The following is a 16496-nucleotide window of genomic DNA, read 5'->3' as shown; positions in this document are numbered from 1 at the left end:
AAGTACAGTGACTCTAATGTGGACAAAAGTCAGATAGGTTTAATAGAGAAACTGAGGATGGGGTTTTGCTTTTCTTTTTTCCTTTAGTTGTAGACTTTACCAGTTTATGAAGGACATTTGAAGGCTCTCTTCATGTAATTAGAACCAGTGTGGTGATTTTCAAGTAAATATTCTCACTTATAAATGACGGTTAAGAGCTGAGATCTGAACTTTTACTGTCTGTGTTCAAATCTTTGGCCTTCAACTTCAATTTTGCCTTTACAGCTTCAGTGTATGACCTTGGATAAATTCCAAAGCATTTTGTGCCTCAGTTTCTGCCTCTCTAAAAAGAAGGTAATAATAGTACCTGCCTCATTACATTGTAAGGAGTCAATGATAAATCATAGAAAATGCTGTTAAAATGCCGGGGAATTGAAAGAGCTCAATAAGTGATAGCATTGTTACTACCATTATAACATTGGACTAAATATCATCAATAGTAAGCCTACAGTTCCTACTATGGAATTGCTTTTTTTGCAGTGTCTTTCTTTTTTAATGTATATCTTCTTGTCCTGGTATCTTAAAGAATGTATAATTTGCACCATAAATATGTATTGAGTCTTTCATTCAACATCACATGCTCATAGAATTTCAATGGCTAAAAGGATTCTAAAGGACATCTATTCCAACTCCCTCTGTCACAGAGGGTCAGTAGAACTCCAGGGTAAACCCTCTGCTCTCTATAGGGCCCTTTGCAGTGACTGTCCCACATCCCATGATGCTTTGACTGCAGCATCTGTTTCGACCAACTTCTTAAAGTAGAAACATTCCACAAAAGAAGCAGACAGTCTCAGTGATGATTGTCATCATTTAGACTCAAGAGAATCTATTTTTTAATGTAGTTTTTCCCCCATTGTTTGTACCCGTTTCTTCCTTTGCTGTCATTCTTAGCATATATCAAAAGCAATTTAAAAGCAAGAAAGTGCAAATGCCCATTTTAAGAAATAAATTTGAGCCATTTTCAGTAGTCATACCATGAAAAGTTGCCCCTGGAGAGAGCCAGATAAAATAAGAGTTGCAGAGACCTTTCATGAAAGAGTGAAATAACTCATTTTTATACATTTGGAATGCTAGGCTTTACTACTGAGTTCTGAAGATACAAGCCAAGAGCAGTAGTGTGATTAGATTTTTAATCCCATTAACTCTAATTGCTTCTCAGAAGTTGTGTACTTACAGTATGTGTCTGGTTTCAGAAATGTAGAGGAAAGGACAGCAATGAAATGTTTCCTTCAATCTGGATGGGAAACAAGGAAAGCAGTCCACAGACAACCAGTTAAAGTGAAATATTGAAAGATATTTTTAAACACTATATTTATGATGTTTTATTATGGTTAGATATAGACATCCTCCTGACTATGCTAAAATTTCAGTGTAAGAGGGCTTTTTTTCCCTGTCTTTTTCATTCTTTGGGATCAGACTTTACCAGCTTCATTGCTTCTGATAGTTCCACCACAAATTATTGTATTGAAGAAAGTAGGCTTGGAAATTAAGCATCTTCTATTTCAGAGGACACCATCCCAGTGACAGTCTTTGTGATTCTAAACAAGGTCCATTAAACACAAAGCTGACCTAGTGAAACTGATAAACACAATTACTTTACGGAAATGGAGATAAATTGTAGCTGAAGCTTAGGAAAATGGAAAAGCATAATTGAGTAAATTAAAAATAATTTTAAACCACAATTATAATAGCTCTTCGTTTATTTTCACCCTGCCAGTTTCATGTTGCTTGATCTTTAATTTGAGAATGTTTCAGCACAGTTAGACTTACTGCTTAAACATGATGTTATTAATAAGAAAACGCATTTGGTCTGCAGAACCTCTATTCAATGTGAGCATATGTGGACAAAAAGTATGGTGGCTTTTTAAGGAAATCACAACTTTGTGAGATTCCTCACTTGGTAGATTGGGGATATGTCAGTTGAATGATGAGCAAAAAGAAACATGAACAGAAAGGGAAAACTAAAAACAAAACCCTCCCTACCAAGTGTCCAGACAGCAAGAAACAGAACAAGAAAAAAAGAAGTGTCAAAGAGGGGAAGGGTTAAATACATGAATGTGTCATTCTAGTTGGGACAATTGTACTTAGGAAAAGAGCATGCGAATGTTTCAAAAAGATGGATCTTGGATCTCCCACACAGGTCAAATTAAACCAAGTTTTGCAATCCTCTGCTTTGATAATCTTATTACTGAATGTTTTCACAAATACAAGGAACCTTGCAAAGAAACATGGTTCCTTCATTTTGAGTCCCTACACTACTCCTCAGGAGACCAATTTATGAGAAGGTTACTTCAGACATGTCAATAAGCCTCAGATTAAAACACAGTATACATTAAACTGAAAAAAAAAAAAATCTGTTTCCATCAAGTTGATTCCTACTCATGGTGGACCCATGTAATACAGAACAGAACTGCTCCATAGGGTTTTCTTGATTGTAATCTTCAGGAAAGCAGATCACCAAGACTTTCTTCCATGGTGTGGCTGACGGATTCCAACCACCGACTTTTAGGTTAGTGATCCAGTACAAATAATTTGTGCCACCCAGGTATCTTACAGTATATGTTAAAAAAAAAAAAAAAAAAAAAACCAAACCCACTGCCATCCAATCAGTTCTGACTCATAGTGACCCTTTAGGACAGAGTAGAACTGCACCATAAGGTTTCCAAGATTATAATTCTTTACGGAGCAGATCGCCTCATCTCTATCCTGCCAAGTGGCTAGTGGTTTTGAACCTTCGACCTTTTGGTTAGCAGCCAAATATTTTAACCACTATGTCACCAGAGCTCCTCATGGCATTCATTATGAAGGGTGAAATTACTATGGGATCCCAGCATCTTTTAGAGTTAAGGTAGTTTGCAAACGTCTATAAATCAGAGAATTGTGATTGATATTATTTATCTCAATGGAGATAGACATTAGCACAATTAGTGTTTTCAAAATACCTGATAATAAAAGTCAACTGAGGATCTTTTATAAGGACTTTATTTGAGACACTATAATTGGGTTTATCCCAAACCTCCTACTTTGAAGCACTTATTGGCACATTGTAATCTTCTCCGACCTTTAACTTGTCCAGGCGTGGATTACACTCATTGGCAAGACACTGACTTGTGCCTTTTGGGGCACATTATTGCCATTAGAAATCTCAGTTTAAGTGCCATCATTGCATCAGATTGCTGTACTTGCTTAATTAGCATAACATGAATATGAAGAGTGCCGTTAATGTAAAGTGCCACTGCACACCCCACTCTCTGGGGCTCTGTGCTATTTACCACCAATTTGCTGGCAAACTTGCAGCTAAGAGAAGATTTTGTGCAGACAGCAGAGTTAACCGTGGCTTGTGGGCGAAGGAAGCAGAGCCATTAACAATGATGATTGAGTCATTTGTATTAATTGTCTTTTAGAGCTTATTTCTTCCCTAAGACAAAAAGTGGCCTGTCTAGCATCAAAAAAATGCTATGTCAGAAAGCAATTACACATGTCTCATCTAAATTCATCAGAATGTCATAAAATTATAGTTTGAGAATATTTCTTGAAGATTTCAGAATTGATGTTGAGTGAACTTCAGGTCTATGAGGTTGCTTTATGTGTTTGTAATCACTCTGAGTTTGCATTATTAGTTTCTAAAAAAAAAGTAAAACATTAAATAAGAAATTGGTAAATCTGATACTATTTCATACTTAGACAACTAATATATCTGTTTTCTTATTTTGTACTCTATTTAAAGATCAAGAAAATAAAATGAAGCATATTATATGCAAAAAAGAGATCTGGCAATGATCTTGGTCAAATATTTTTCTCTTTCTCTCAATTTGTCAGGAAAAAATCTGAGAATTTTACCGAGTCTATCAAGTAGGGTGCTGAAAAGGAACATTGGATCTACCTAGAAATTTCTGTTTATAGATAGAACAGATGGTTATCTTCCTTCCCAATCTTCCTAAAAATATCTTCTCTACTTTTCTCCCATGGAGCATAATTCCAATGAAACTTACCTGAGATATCTACCATTAACTTAATTTTTAAAAATTAGTTAACGAATAGAGATGTGCTATGGCTAATATAACAATTGAATACATATAAGCAATCACTTTTTAAAAATTCACTAAGCACTTGCCCCATAGAGAAGATAAGATGAATCATTTGTTTAACATGTAAGTGTACCAAGTGCTTAAATCAAGAATAAAAAAAAGTTGGTACAGTAGGAGGATTGTGATAAGTACTTACATGGTGATTAGAGGGTAAAATAAAAGATAATGGAGGACCGTAGGAGTTTAAGCTCAGGTAGCATAGTGCCTAAGGCACTTGACTGCTAACCTGACGGCTGGTGGTTCAAACCCATCAACCACTCCTCAGAAGGAAGGTTGGGCATCTACTTCCGTAGTGATACCGCCTCGGAAACCCAAGGAGGGGTTGCTATGAGTCAGGTCTGACTTGACGGCACATAACAACAACAACAATAGGAGTTTAAAAGAGAAAGAGTATTTTTTCAGAGTTTCTCAGTGGGGATGCTGTATTATGTTTAACATCCTTGCTCCCCTTGTGACATCTAAAAAATAAAAATCCCCACACATTTCCAAAAGCCAACTAAACGACCTGAATTGGTCTTTGTGAAAATCAAATATTTCTAAAGGATTCAAAGACATTTTTGGAAGAGATGGATCTTGAATTGTGCCTAAACAAATAAAGATGTTCTAACACAAAAACATGAAATAGAAGCCCATTTTGGTCTAGAGAACTGCATAAGCAAAACCACAAAAGTTGTATATACAAAACAGTGAGTGGTCCTTGCAACAGAGTACATAGGAGGGTAAACCAGAATGAAACCAAACCAGTTGTCTTTGAGTTTATTCCAACTCAGGGTGACCCCATGTGTTCTAGAACAGAAATGTGCTGCATACAGTTTCAAGGCTGTGACCTTTTACAAGTGGACTGCCAGACCTTTCTTCCAGAAGTATTACTGGAAATAATACTTCCAAATGTGGTGCTGTATTGCTATGAGATACACCGAAGGCAAATTTGCCTCATTGGAACTGGTTTGTTATATGCAATTTAAACTCTATGGGGGGACAGAAACAGTGCCTCAAATGTCTATAGAAACAATTTTTAAAGCAATTATTGCAAGCATTTCTCCAAGTATATTTTTACAGATTTGCTTCAAAATTGAAAACATATGCATATACACAAACCCAAAACTTCTAGGAAAAGCAATTTAAAGAATTCTCTTGGAAGAGAGGAAAAAGTGATACAATAACGAAATGCCTTGTTAAATTTCCTAAGTTTATCACAAGGATGAGCCAAGATCAGTCATTTGATTGGATAACTTTAACTTCCTAAAAGGGGTTTTTTCTTAATGTCATTAAATCTCTTTAAAAATTTATTCAAACATTTTATTAGGAATATTAGTTACTTTCTAGAATAGGTTGTAAATTGCAACATCCCCCAAATTTCTGTTTCAGAACAGTTTTAGGCCAACTGTCTTTCTCACATATTAGCAAACTAATATAGTACAAAGTACTCAGATTTTTTTTTTAATTAGTCAATACAATTTCTTGAGTAACTTATAAACAACATAGATCAAAACTAGCACTGAAATTATTTTTTATTTATATTTTATTTTAACAATGTTTCCAGTCATTGTTTCTTTCATTCATCCATTTAACAAATATGCATCAAGTACTTAATGGAATTTGTTCTCAATGGATGACAAGTGATCACTCTCATGCAATTACATGTTCACTGAAAGGCAGACTAAAACAAGTAAAGAAATGAGATAAATTCAGAAATTAAAAATAAGTACTAATAAGATTTAAAAAAAGAGTTAGCAAAGACTAAATATGTAGGGGAGAAGTGAATGTTTTACAAGGAATTGCCATACATGTCATTGCTAAAAAAGAGAATTTGAGCAGAAGCCTCAATGATAAAATTAATTATTAATGCAAACATTTTTGTAAGAGAATTTCAGACATAGGGAAAAATTATAGCAAAGGCACTGAAGCACATATAAGCTTGGTGTTAGAACCTAATGGAAAGAAGGCCAGAATTACTCAGAGTGAACATAATGTTGGGAAGCAAAAAATTGTGCAGGTGAAAAGATGATAGTGGACTAAAATTAAGGACAAATGAGTAGGGAGAAATCATTGAGGTCTAGACCTATTTTGAAAGTATATGTGACAATATTTCCCAATAAATTGGATGTGGGATCTAAAGTAAATAAAGAAAGAAAGGATACCATGCCCTGAGGACATAGAGGAAATATTGTCATTTATTGGAGTAGGAAATACTGAGGAAGATAGGATTAGATAAATGGAGGATAATCAAGAAATATTTGAGAGCCAAATATTTGTTCCTATTATATTTATGAATTTTATTTTATGCTATTCTTACATTTCAGAAAAAAATACTTTCTTCATAGACAATTCAAGGAATGTATGGTTAAGGAATGAGAGATATCATTGCTGATGTCAGATGGATCTTGGCTGAAAGCAAAGAATACCAGAAAGATGTTTACATGTGTTTTACTGGCTATGCAAAAGCATTCAATTGTGTGTATCATAACAAATTACGGATAACATTGAGAAGAATGGGAATTTCAGAACACTTAATTGTGCTCATGAGGAACCTGTACATACACCAGGAGGCTGTCATTCGAACAGAACAAGGGGATACTGTGTGGTTAAAATCAGGAAGGGAATGTGTTAGGGTTGTATTCTTTCACCAAACTTATTCAATCTATATGCTGAGCAAATAATTCAAGAAAGCATGGCATCAGGACTGGAGGAAGACTCATTAAAAATCTGCAATACACAGGTGACATAACTTCACCTGCTGAAAGTAAGGGTGACTTGAAGCACTTACTGATGAAGATTAAAGCCTATACTCTGCAGTATGAGTTACATTTCAACATAAAGAAAATGAAAATTCTCACAACTGGATCAATAAGAAGCATCACAATAAATGGAGAAAAGATTGAAGTTGTTAAAGATTTCATATTACTTGGTTTCACAACCAACACCCGTGGAAGCAGCAGTCAAGACATCAGACGACATATTGCACTGGGCAAATCTGCTGCAAAAAGACCTCTTTAAAGTGCTGAAGAGCAAAGATATGTCCTTGAAGACTAAGATGTGCCTAACCCAAGCCATGGTATTTTCAATCACCTCATATGCATGTGAGACTGGACAATGAATACGGAAGACCAAAGAAGAGTTGATATTTTTGAGTTGTGGTGTTGGTGAAGAATACTGGAAGTACCATGGACTGCCAAAAGAACTAACAAATCTATCCTGGGAGAAATGCAGCTGGAATGCCCCTTGGAAGCGAGAATGGGCAGACTTCAGTGGACCTACTTTTGTCATGTTGTCAGAAGGGACCATTCCTTAGAGAAAGATATCGTGCCTGATAAAGTGGAGGGTCAATGAAAAAGAGGAGTGCCCTCAACAAGATGGATTCACATGGGAGGTACAACAATGGACTCAGGTGTGGCAAGGATTGTGAGGCTGGACCAAGACTGGGCAGTGTTTTGTTCTGTTGTTCATAGGGTTGCTATGAGTCAGAATTGACTCGATGACACCTAACAACTACAACATGGATTAGGGAAGAACAAATTGCATTAATATATTTGTAAGTCTAAGTAGTCTAGGACAGACTACTTTATGTTAAATAGGATTATTATCCAAATACTGCCTTTGGTGTAGAAATATATCATTGGTGCTTTATGGATTTTACATGGAATAAGTGGATCATCAAAGTTGCTTTGAATTAATTTCATACAATTTGAGAAACTTGTATTTCTCAAGCAATGGAGACTTATAAATATATTAATGCAATTTGTTCTTCTCTAACCATGTTGTTGTTGTTAGGTGCCATTGAGTCAGTTCTGACTCATAGCAAGGCATTTCTAGAGTAGTACTAGAGGGATACTTTTACCATTTGCTCCATTACATTAAGCACTACATGAACAGAAAGTTGACATGAAGTGAACTTCATCTGGTGAAGGGAGATCCCTTTAAGGAGGATAGAGGTCCTCTGCTCCTCCAGAACCATATACAAGCATACGACTTTCTACTAATAACAATATTTTACATACTTACTGCCAGTTCCCATATCCTTCTTCACCAGCAGAACTGTTGTTGCAGATCTGGCACCCTGCCCCTTGCCACCTCTGGGGCTTGCAGAGATCACTACCCTGACCAGAGCACTCCACTACTCCAGCTTTCTCCTTTTTTTTTTTACTTTTTTCTTTTAACCTTTCCCTTGTTTTATTCTTGTTCATTTTCTCTTCTTTCTTTCATTTTCTCTTTTCTTCTTCCCTTCATTGTTTTTTTTCCTTTCTTTTTCTATTTTTCTCTTCCCTTTTCTTCATTCTTCCCTGCATTTTTTTTTCTTTTACTTTTTTCCTGCCCTTTCTTTTTCTTTTGTTTTATTTATTTATCTGTTGTTCTAACTGATGGAAGCAACCACATCCACATCACCTAGCCACATCTGCCTCTCCTACCACCTCACTCACCAGGAAAGTGCTACCACCTGTTCCTATACCACTTGCTTGATGACATTGGCTAACACCAAACCAGCCCATCCTCAACTGCTTTGCATGAACAATAAATAGAGAACTACACACACATTCTCATCCTCTAACACACCCATTAGGAGGCAGTTAGTGAGTGCCTAGGAGCTGCCAAACTAGTGAGCATGCCTGCCCTGCTCACTCAGAGATATTAAAGTAAAGCAAAACATCTGGGTGAAACACATCAACATACAATCTTCAATTAAACGCAAATGTAATAACACTATGATGTCTCAGACAACCTCAATGCACACAGAGAAACAAGATAAGGGGGCTCAAACAAGAGACTGAAATACAAAGCCAGAAAAAATTCCTGAGGAAGAAATGATACTGCATAATCCAGTAAGGAATTCAAAAGAATTCAACAGATTAAGAAAGGGATTCAGGAAAACATAGATAAAAATCATGGAAAACACAGACAAAACTCTACAAGAATTCAGGAAAGCAGTACAAGAACAAATTGAGAAAATAAATAAATGGAAAATTAGCAACCATAGAAAAACAGTAAATATGAATCCATAAGTTTAATACTAAAATTTCAGAAATAGATAATGCATTGGGAGAGCAAAGGAATAGAATTTAATCAAGATAGACAGAACTAATGACAATGAAGACAAATCTCTCAATACAAATCTACTAGAGGATCAGAAAAAAAAGAATGAAAAAAAAATGAATGAAGCCTAAGAATTATCTGGGATACCATCAAGAGGAATAACTTACATGTATTTGAAATTCAAGAACAGGAAGAGATGAAAAAAAGGGACTGAGAAAACTGTCAAAGATTTATTAGAAGAAAACTTCCCTAATATCCCATGAAATATGAGAAGATAGATATTCAAGAATATCAACAAATCCCAAATAAGATAAACCCCAAAAGAAAATCACTGAGACATATCATAATCAAGCTTTCCAAAAACAAAGATGAAGATTCTTGGAGCATCTTGGGGGAAAAGGAAAGTTACCTACAAAGAGAAATGATAAGACTAAGCTCTTATTTCTTGACAGAAAGCATACAGAAAGGAGGCAACGATCTGACATATATAACACCTTGAAAGAAAGAAATTGCCGACCAGAAATCGTAGATCCAGTAAAGTTGCCCCACAAATACAATGATGAATTTAGGACATCCCAGGTAAACAGAAATTAAGGGAATTTGTGAAAAATCAGACCAACCTTACCAGAAATACCAAAGTGACTTGTTTGGACAGAGAACAAACAATGGCAGGCAACAACCTGAGATTAACATACATGACAACATCACTCAGAAGCCAACCCAATTATAGAAGTATCTGAAATAAAATCAACCTGCAAGACTTAAAATAACCAACTAGAGATGTTGATTTCTAAAATAGGACTGCTATAAAGCAAATAGAGGTAATAAGAGGTGTAGTTACAGAACTTCCAGTGAGGCTAAGTAAAGGCAATGTCAATATAGTATGGATTATTTTAAACTCAGGAGGAAAATAATAAATTACTGGGTAGCCTCAAAGAAAGTTAATAAACCTTCTAACCAAAAGAAAATTATAAAGATCTAGCAAATCCTAGAGCAACAGCAATGAAGGAAATGGTAAGAAAATCCATAAACAAAATGGGAAGAAATACATATGGAACAAAGAAATCATTAGCACTACACACATGCACAAACATACACAAAATTAAAAACCCCAGCACAAAGACAAAAATAAATTCATGCTTTTCAATAATAATACTGAATATTAAAAGCTTTAAATGTACTAGTAAAGATACAGAGAGTGACAAAATAGATTAGAAAACATGATCCATCAATATATTGTTGAGAAGACACACATCTTAGACACAAACACAAAAACAAGCTAAAAATCAAAGGATGAAAAACATATATTAAGCAAATAATAACCAAATGAACAGTGGGAAAGGCAGTACTAATTTCTAGTAAAATAGATTCTAAGGCAAAGGAAACAGTATAAGAGATAAGGAAGAACATTATATAATGATTAAAGGATCAATCCAACAAGTGGACATAGCCATAATAAATATATACACACTTAATGAGAGAACTTCAAAATATACGAATCAAATTTTAACAGAATTGAAAAGAGAGACAACTCCACAATAACGTAGGAGACATTAATACTCTACTTTCTGTGAAGCATAGAACAACCAGAAAGAAAATCAGCCAAGACTTAGAAGACCTAAAGCACACAGTCAGCCAACTTGACCTCATAAACGTAGTCAGAACCTTCCACCCAACAACAGCACAATACACATTCTCTTCCACTGCACAAGGAACAAGAGATCATATCTTATATATATGGTAAGCCATGTTTTTGACTACAGAGCAAGCCTCAGTAAATTTAAAAACATCAAAATATACAAAGCATCTTCTCAGATCACAACACAATCAAATTAGAAATCAACAACAGGAACAGCAAGGAAAAGAAATCAATTATGTGTAAACTGAGTAACACACTACTTAAAAACTACTAGATAATACTACTCTCACTGCCCTCGAGTCAGATCTGACTCATAGCGACCCCTCCTTGTATTTCCAAGGCGGTATCACTATGGAAATAGATGGCCCAATTTTCCTTCTGAGGAGTGGCTGGTGGATTTGAATCCCCAGTCTTCCGGTTAGCAGTCAAATTCCTTAGGCACTATGCCGTTAGAACTCCCAGAGAAGAAATAAAAAGTGAAATGAAAAAAAAATCCTTGAATCAAACAAGAATAAAACATAACATAACATAACAAAGTCTTTGGGGCATACCAAAAGCAGTGCTCAGAGTGTAATTTATAGCAATAAACACATGCATTAAAAAAGAAAAAAGAGCAAAAATCAACACATATACCCTAAATCTCTAACAATTAGGAAAAGAACAGCAAAAAAAAAAAAAAAAAGTCTACATTCACCTGAAGAAAGATTAGAGCAGAAATAAATGAAACTGAAAACAGAAAAACAATAGAAAAAATGAGTAAGACTTGAAGTTGATTCTTTGAATACTTAATAAAATTGACAAACCACTGGCAAATTTAACAGGAAAAGAAGAAGACACAAATAACCTGAATTATAAATGAAATAGGTGATGGCACAACTATTGTTAGGTGCCGACAAATCAGTTTCAACTCATAGCAACTCTATGTACAGAACAAAACACTACCCAGTCCTATACCAGCCTCACAATCCTTGTTATACGTGAGCCCATCATTGCAGCTACTGTGTCAGTCATCTTGTTGAGGGCCTTCCCCTCTTTCCTTGACCCTCCACTTTACCAAGCATGATATCCTTCTCCAGGGAATGATCTCTTCTGACAACATGACCAAAGTAGGTGAGACAAAGTCTGGCCATTCTTGCTTCCAAGGAGCATTCTGGCTGCACTTATGCCAGGATAGATTTGTTAGTTCTGGCAGTCCACACAACAAAACTAACTAAATTAGAAAGGATAATAACAGAACACTATGAAGAACTGTACTCCAGCAAATTTGAAAATATAGAAAGAATGAACAAATTTCTAGAAACACATTATCTAACCAAACTAACACAATCTGAGCTAGAAAATTTGAACAGGTCCATAACAAAAGGAAAAAAAAAAAAAAAAATGAAGAGTTCATTAAAACTCCCTACAAAAAAGTCCTGGCCCAGAAGTCTTCACTAGCAAATTCTACCAAACAGTCAGAGAACAGCAAACACATTCTACTCAAACTATTCCAGAATGTAGAAAAGAGTGGAATACTTCTGAATTCATTCTGTGAAGCAAGCATAACCAGAAGCCAGGCAAAGCCACCATTGAAAAAGAAAATTATAGACTAATAGCCCACATGAACTTAGATGCAAAACTTTTCAACAAAATTCTTGTCAATACAATCCAACAGCATATCAAAAGAATAAAACATTATGACCAAGTGAAATTCATACCAGGTATGGAAGAATGTTTCAACATTAGAGAGACAATCAACAAAATCCATTACATAAATAAAACAAAGGAAAAGAACCACGCCATCATATCAATTGATGGGGAAAAGGCATTTGACAAAATGCAACACCAATTCCTGATAAAAACACTCAACAAAATAGGAACAGAAGGGAAATTCCTCAACATAATTCAGGGCATATATAGCAAAGCAATGGCAAACATTAGTCTCAAGGGAAAGAGTGGGAAAGCATTCTCTTTGCAAATGGGAATCAGACTAGGATGGCTTTATGACCATTCCTATTCAATATTATATTGCAAGGCCTATCCAGAGCAGTGAGACATGAAAGAAAAATAAAAGGCATCCAAATTAGTAAGGAAGAAGCAAAATTAAGTAATCTGTGTTTGCAGATGATATGATCCTATGCATAAAAAGTCCCAGAGACTCAATAAGAAAACTACTGGAAATTTTAAAGGGTTTAGCAAAGTGGTAGGGTATAAAATCAACTTACTAAAATCAGATTCCCTTATACTAACAAAGAGAACCCTGAAAAAGAAATTAAGAACAGAGTACTAGTTACAATAGTAATGAAAATATGAAATACTTATGAATAATTTTAGCCAGAGCTACATAAGGTCTATTTAAAAAAAAAAAAAAAAGCCTACAAAACACTGCTACAAGAAAAAAAAAAAGAGACCTACATAAAGGAAGAGCATGCCATACTCATGGATAGGAAGACTTAACGTTGTGAAAGTGTCAATACTATTCAAAGTGATCTACAGATATAATGAAATCCTGATCCAGAAGCCATCATCATTCTTTAAAGAGATGAAAAAAACTAATCACCAACTTTATATAGAAGGGAAAGAAACCTCAAGTAAGCAAAGCATTATTGAAAAAGATAAACAAAGTAGAAGGCTTCACACTTCCCTATCTTAAAACCTAGTACACAGCCACGATAGTCAAAGTAGCCTGGTATGGTACAATGACAGATACAAAGACCAATGGAATAGAATTGAGAACCCAAAAGTAAATCCGTTGACCTAAGGACTGGTGATCTTGGAAACAGGGCTTACCCTTTAAATGGAGAAGAAATAGTGTCTTTAACAAATGATGTTGGCAAAACTAGACATCCATTTGCAGAAAAAATGAAACAGGATATATACCTCATACCATATACAAAAACTAAGATAGATCAAAGACCTAGATGTAAAGCCTAAAAAATAAAGACCATCAAAGAAAAATAGGGACAAAAAATAGGGACAAATAAAATAGGGATGTTAAACATATCATAACATGCACAAACAGCAGAAGACAAACTAGATGACTGGGACCTCCTAAAAATAATTAATTAAACACTTATGCACATCAAAGATTCACCAAAAGAGTAAAAAGAGAACCTAGAGACTGGGAAAAAAAATTGGCAAAGACATATCATAAGAGACTGATCTCTAAAATGTGTAGAAAACTTCAACATCTCAACAACAAAAAAAGGCAAATAATACAATTAAAATATAGGTTGAGGACATGAACAGACACTTCACCAAAGACATTCAGGCAGCCAATGAACACAAGAAGAAATGCTCTCAATCATCAGCCATTAGAGAGCTACAAATGAAAACAATAATGAGATCTAATCTCACCTCAGTGTAAATACTAAAGTTCAAAGAAACAAGAAAACTACAAATGCTGATATGTGTGTGGAAACACTTGAACTTCCATACAGTGCTTGTGGGACTGTAAAATAGTGCAACTACTATGGAAATTGGTATAACACTTCCTTAAAAATTGTAAATAGAAATTCCATATGATTCAGCAAACCCACTGCTAGGTATATATCCTACAGAAATAAGAACTGTGACATGAATAGACACATGCACACACACCTATGTTCAAAGCAGTCCTATTCACAAGAGCAAAAAGATGGACACAATGTAAGGGCCCATCAACAGAGGAATGAATAAACAAATTTTGATACTCACACACAATGGAATACTATGCAACATTAAAGAATAACAATGAATCTGTGAAACACTTCATAACATAGATGAACCTAGAGGACATTAAGCTGAGTGAAATTAGTCAATCATAAAAAGAAAATATTGTGTGAGACCACTATCATAACAAGTCATTAAAAGATTTTATACAGAAAGAAACATTCTTTGATGGTTACCAGAGGTGAGAGGGGGAGGGAAAATAAATCACTAACTAGAGGGTAGACACATATTAACTTAGGTGAAAACCCACTGCCATCAAGTCAACTCCAACTCATAGTGACCCCCATAGGACTTCCAAGGCTATAAATTTTTATGAAAGCAGACCTCCTCCATCTTTCTCCCACAGAGGAGCTGGTGGATTCAAACCACCGATCTTTTGGTTAATAGCCCAATGTCTTAACCATAGCACAACCAGAGCTCCTATAATAAGGGAGAGGTAAGCACAAAACAATCAATGTAAAGGAAGACACTGGGAGGAGCATTAGAGTTAAAGGCAACAGAGGTAAATACTATCACATACTCAATCCTGCAATAACAGTTACAACCATAACCTAAGAGTGGATATACAAATAAACACCCAAGGTGAAAAGGTATGGAAAGGTGAATGGGGCTATATCCCTCAATATATATAGGTTAGAGAGAGGAGATTTCTACATATGTGTTTACATTTGCTGAAATATAGCCAAGAATATAATAGAACATAAAGAGGCAAAGTTATGAAAACTTCTTGGCCATAACCAAAAACCTTGAGATAATAAGTCCTTGGGCCTGAAGGCTCAGGCTCAGGGTCATAGTTTTGGGGGACATCAAGGTCAATTTGCACAGCATAGTCCACAAAGAAAATATTCTGCATCCTACTTTGGTGAGGAGTGACTGGGGTCTTGAGAGCTTGACACAATCATCTAAGGTGAAACTATTAGTCTCTCCTTGTTTGGAGCAAACAAGAGTGAAGAAAATCAAATACATATGGAAACATTTGGTCCAAAGTACTAATGGACCACAAAAACCAAACCTCAGCGTCCTGAACCCTGAGACCGAAAGAACTAGATAGTGCTTGGTTACCACTTCTGACTGCTCAGAAGGAGATCACAGTAGAAGGTCCTGGTTAGAGTCGGAGATAAATGTGAAACAAAACACAAAATCATTAAAAAGACCAGGCTTATTGGTCTCATAGAGACTGGTGGAATCCCTGAATTTATGGCCCTTAGTCACCTCTCAAACATGAAATTGAACTCACCCCTGTGGTTCAACTTTCAGCCAGAAGTAGACAGGTCTACAAGGTGAACAATAAAACAGGGAGTTATGTGCTACTTAAAATAAACTATTTAGAATAATAAACTGTATGAGATCAAAAGGGTAGCATTTGCCCAATGACAAAGTTCAGAAGGCAGGAAAGGATAGGAAAGAAGGATGAGGAAATAGGAAAAGCAAGGAGGAAGTGGGATAAAGTGTTTTAACATTGTGGCTATTGCAACCAATGTCATAAAATAAAATTTATATGAGGCATTGAATGGAAAATTGATTTATTTTGTAAATGTTCACCCTAATAACAATAAAAAGCTGAAAAAAAAAAAGAAACACAATTTTACCACTTCAATCACGACTCCCCATAACTATATACTATTAAGTGGAACAGAATAACATCATATGAGTCCAAAAGACTGTTTTGTTGTTGTTGTTGTTAAGTGCCATCGAGTTGTTTCCAACTCATAGCAACCCCATGCAGAGCTGAATGAAACACTGCCCAATCCTGCGCCAGTTCCACAATCCCTGCTATACTTGAGCCCATCAGTGCAGCCACCGTGTCAATCCATCTCGTTGAAGGCCTCCCACTCTTTCGTCAACCCTCCACCCGACCATCCTTCTCCAGGGAATGGTCCCTTCTTACAACATTATCAAAATAAGTGAGACGAAGTCTGGCTATTCTTGCTTCCAAGGAGCATTCTGGCTGCACTTTCTCCAGGACAGATCTGTTAGTTCTTTTAGCAGTCCATGGTACTTTCAGCATTCTC

General features: G+C 35.6%; 1 protein-coding gene across 1 annotated transcript in view; it reads left to right on the top strand.

Moving 5' to 3' along the window:
* XIRP2 (xin actin binding repeat containing 2) overlaps nucleotides 1–16496 on the top strand; it is a 433022-nt gene that overhangs the window by 72266 nt on the left and 344260 nt on the right. The window lies entirely within an intron of this gene.

Source organism: Orycteropus afer, unplaced genomic scaffold, assembly GCF_000298275.1.
Source record: "Orycteropus afer afer isolate SDZICR_OR568_19922 unplaced genomic scaffold, OryAfe1.0 scaffold00001, whole genome shotgun sequence".
Taxonomy (NCBI): domain Eukaryota; kingdom Metazoa; phylum Chordata; class Mammalia; order Tubulidentata; family Orycteropodidae; genus Orycteropus; species Orycteropus afer.
This window is presented reverse-complemented; position numbering and strand designations above follow the sequence as displayed.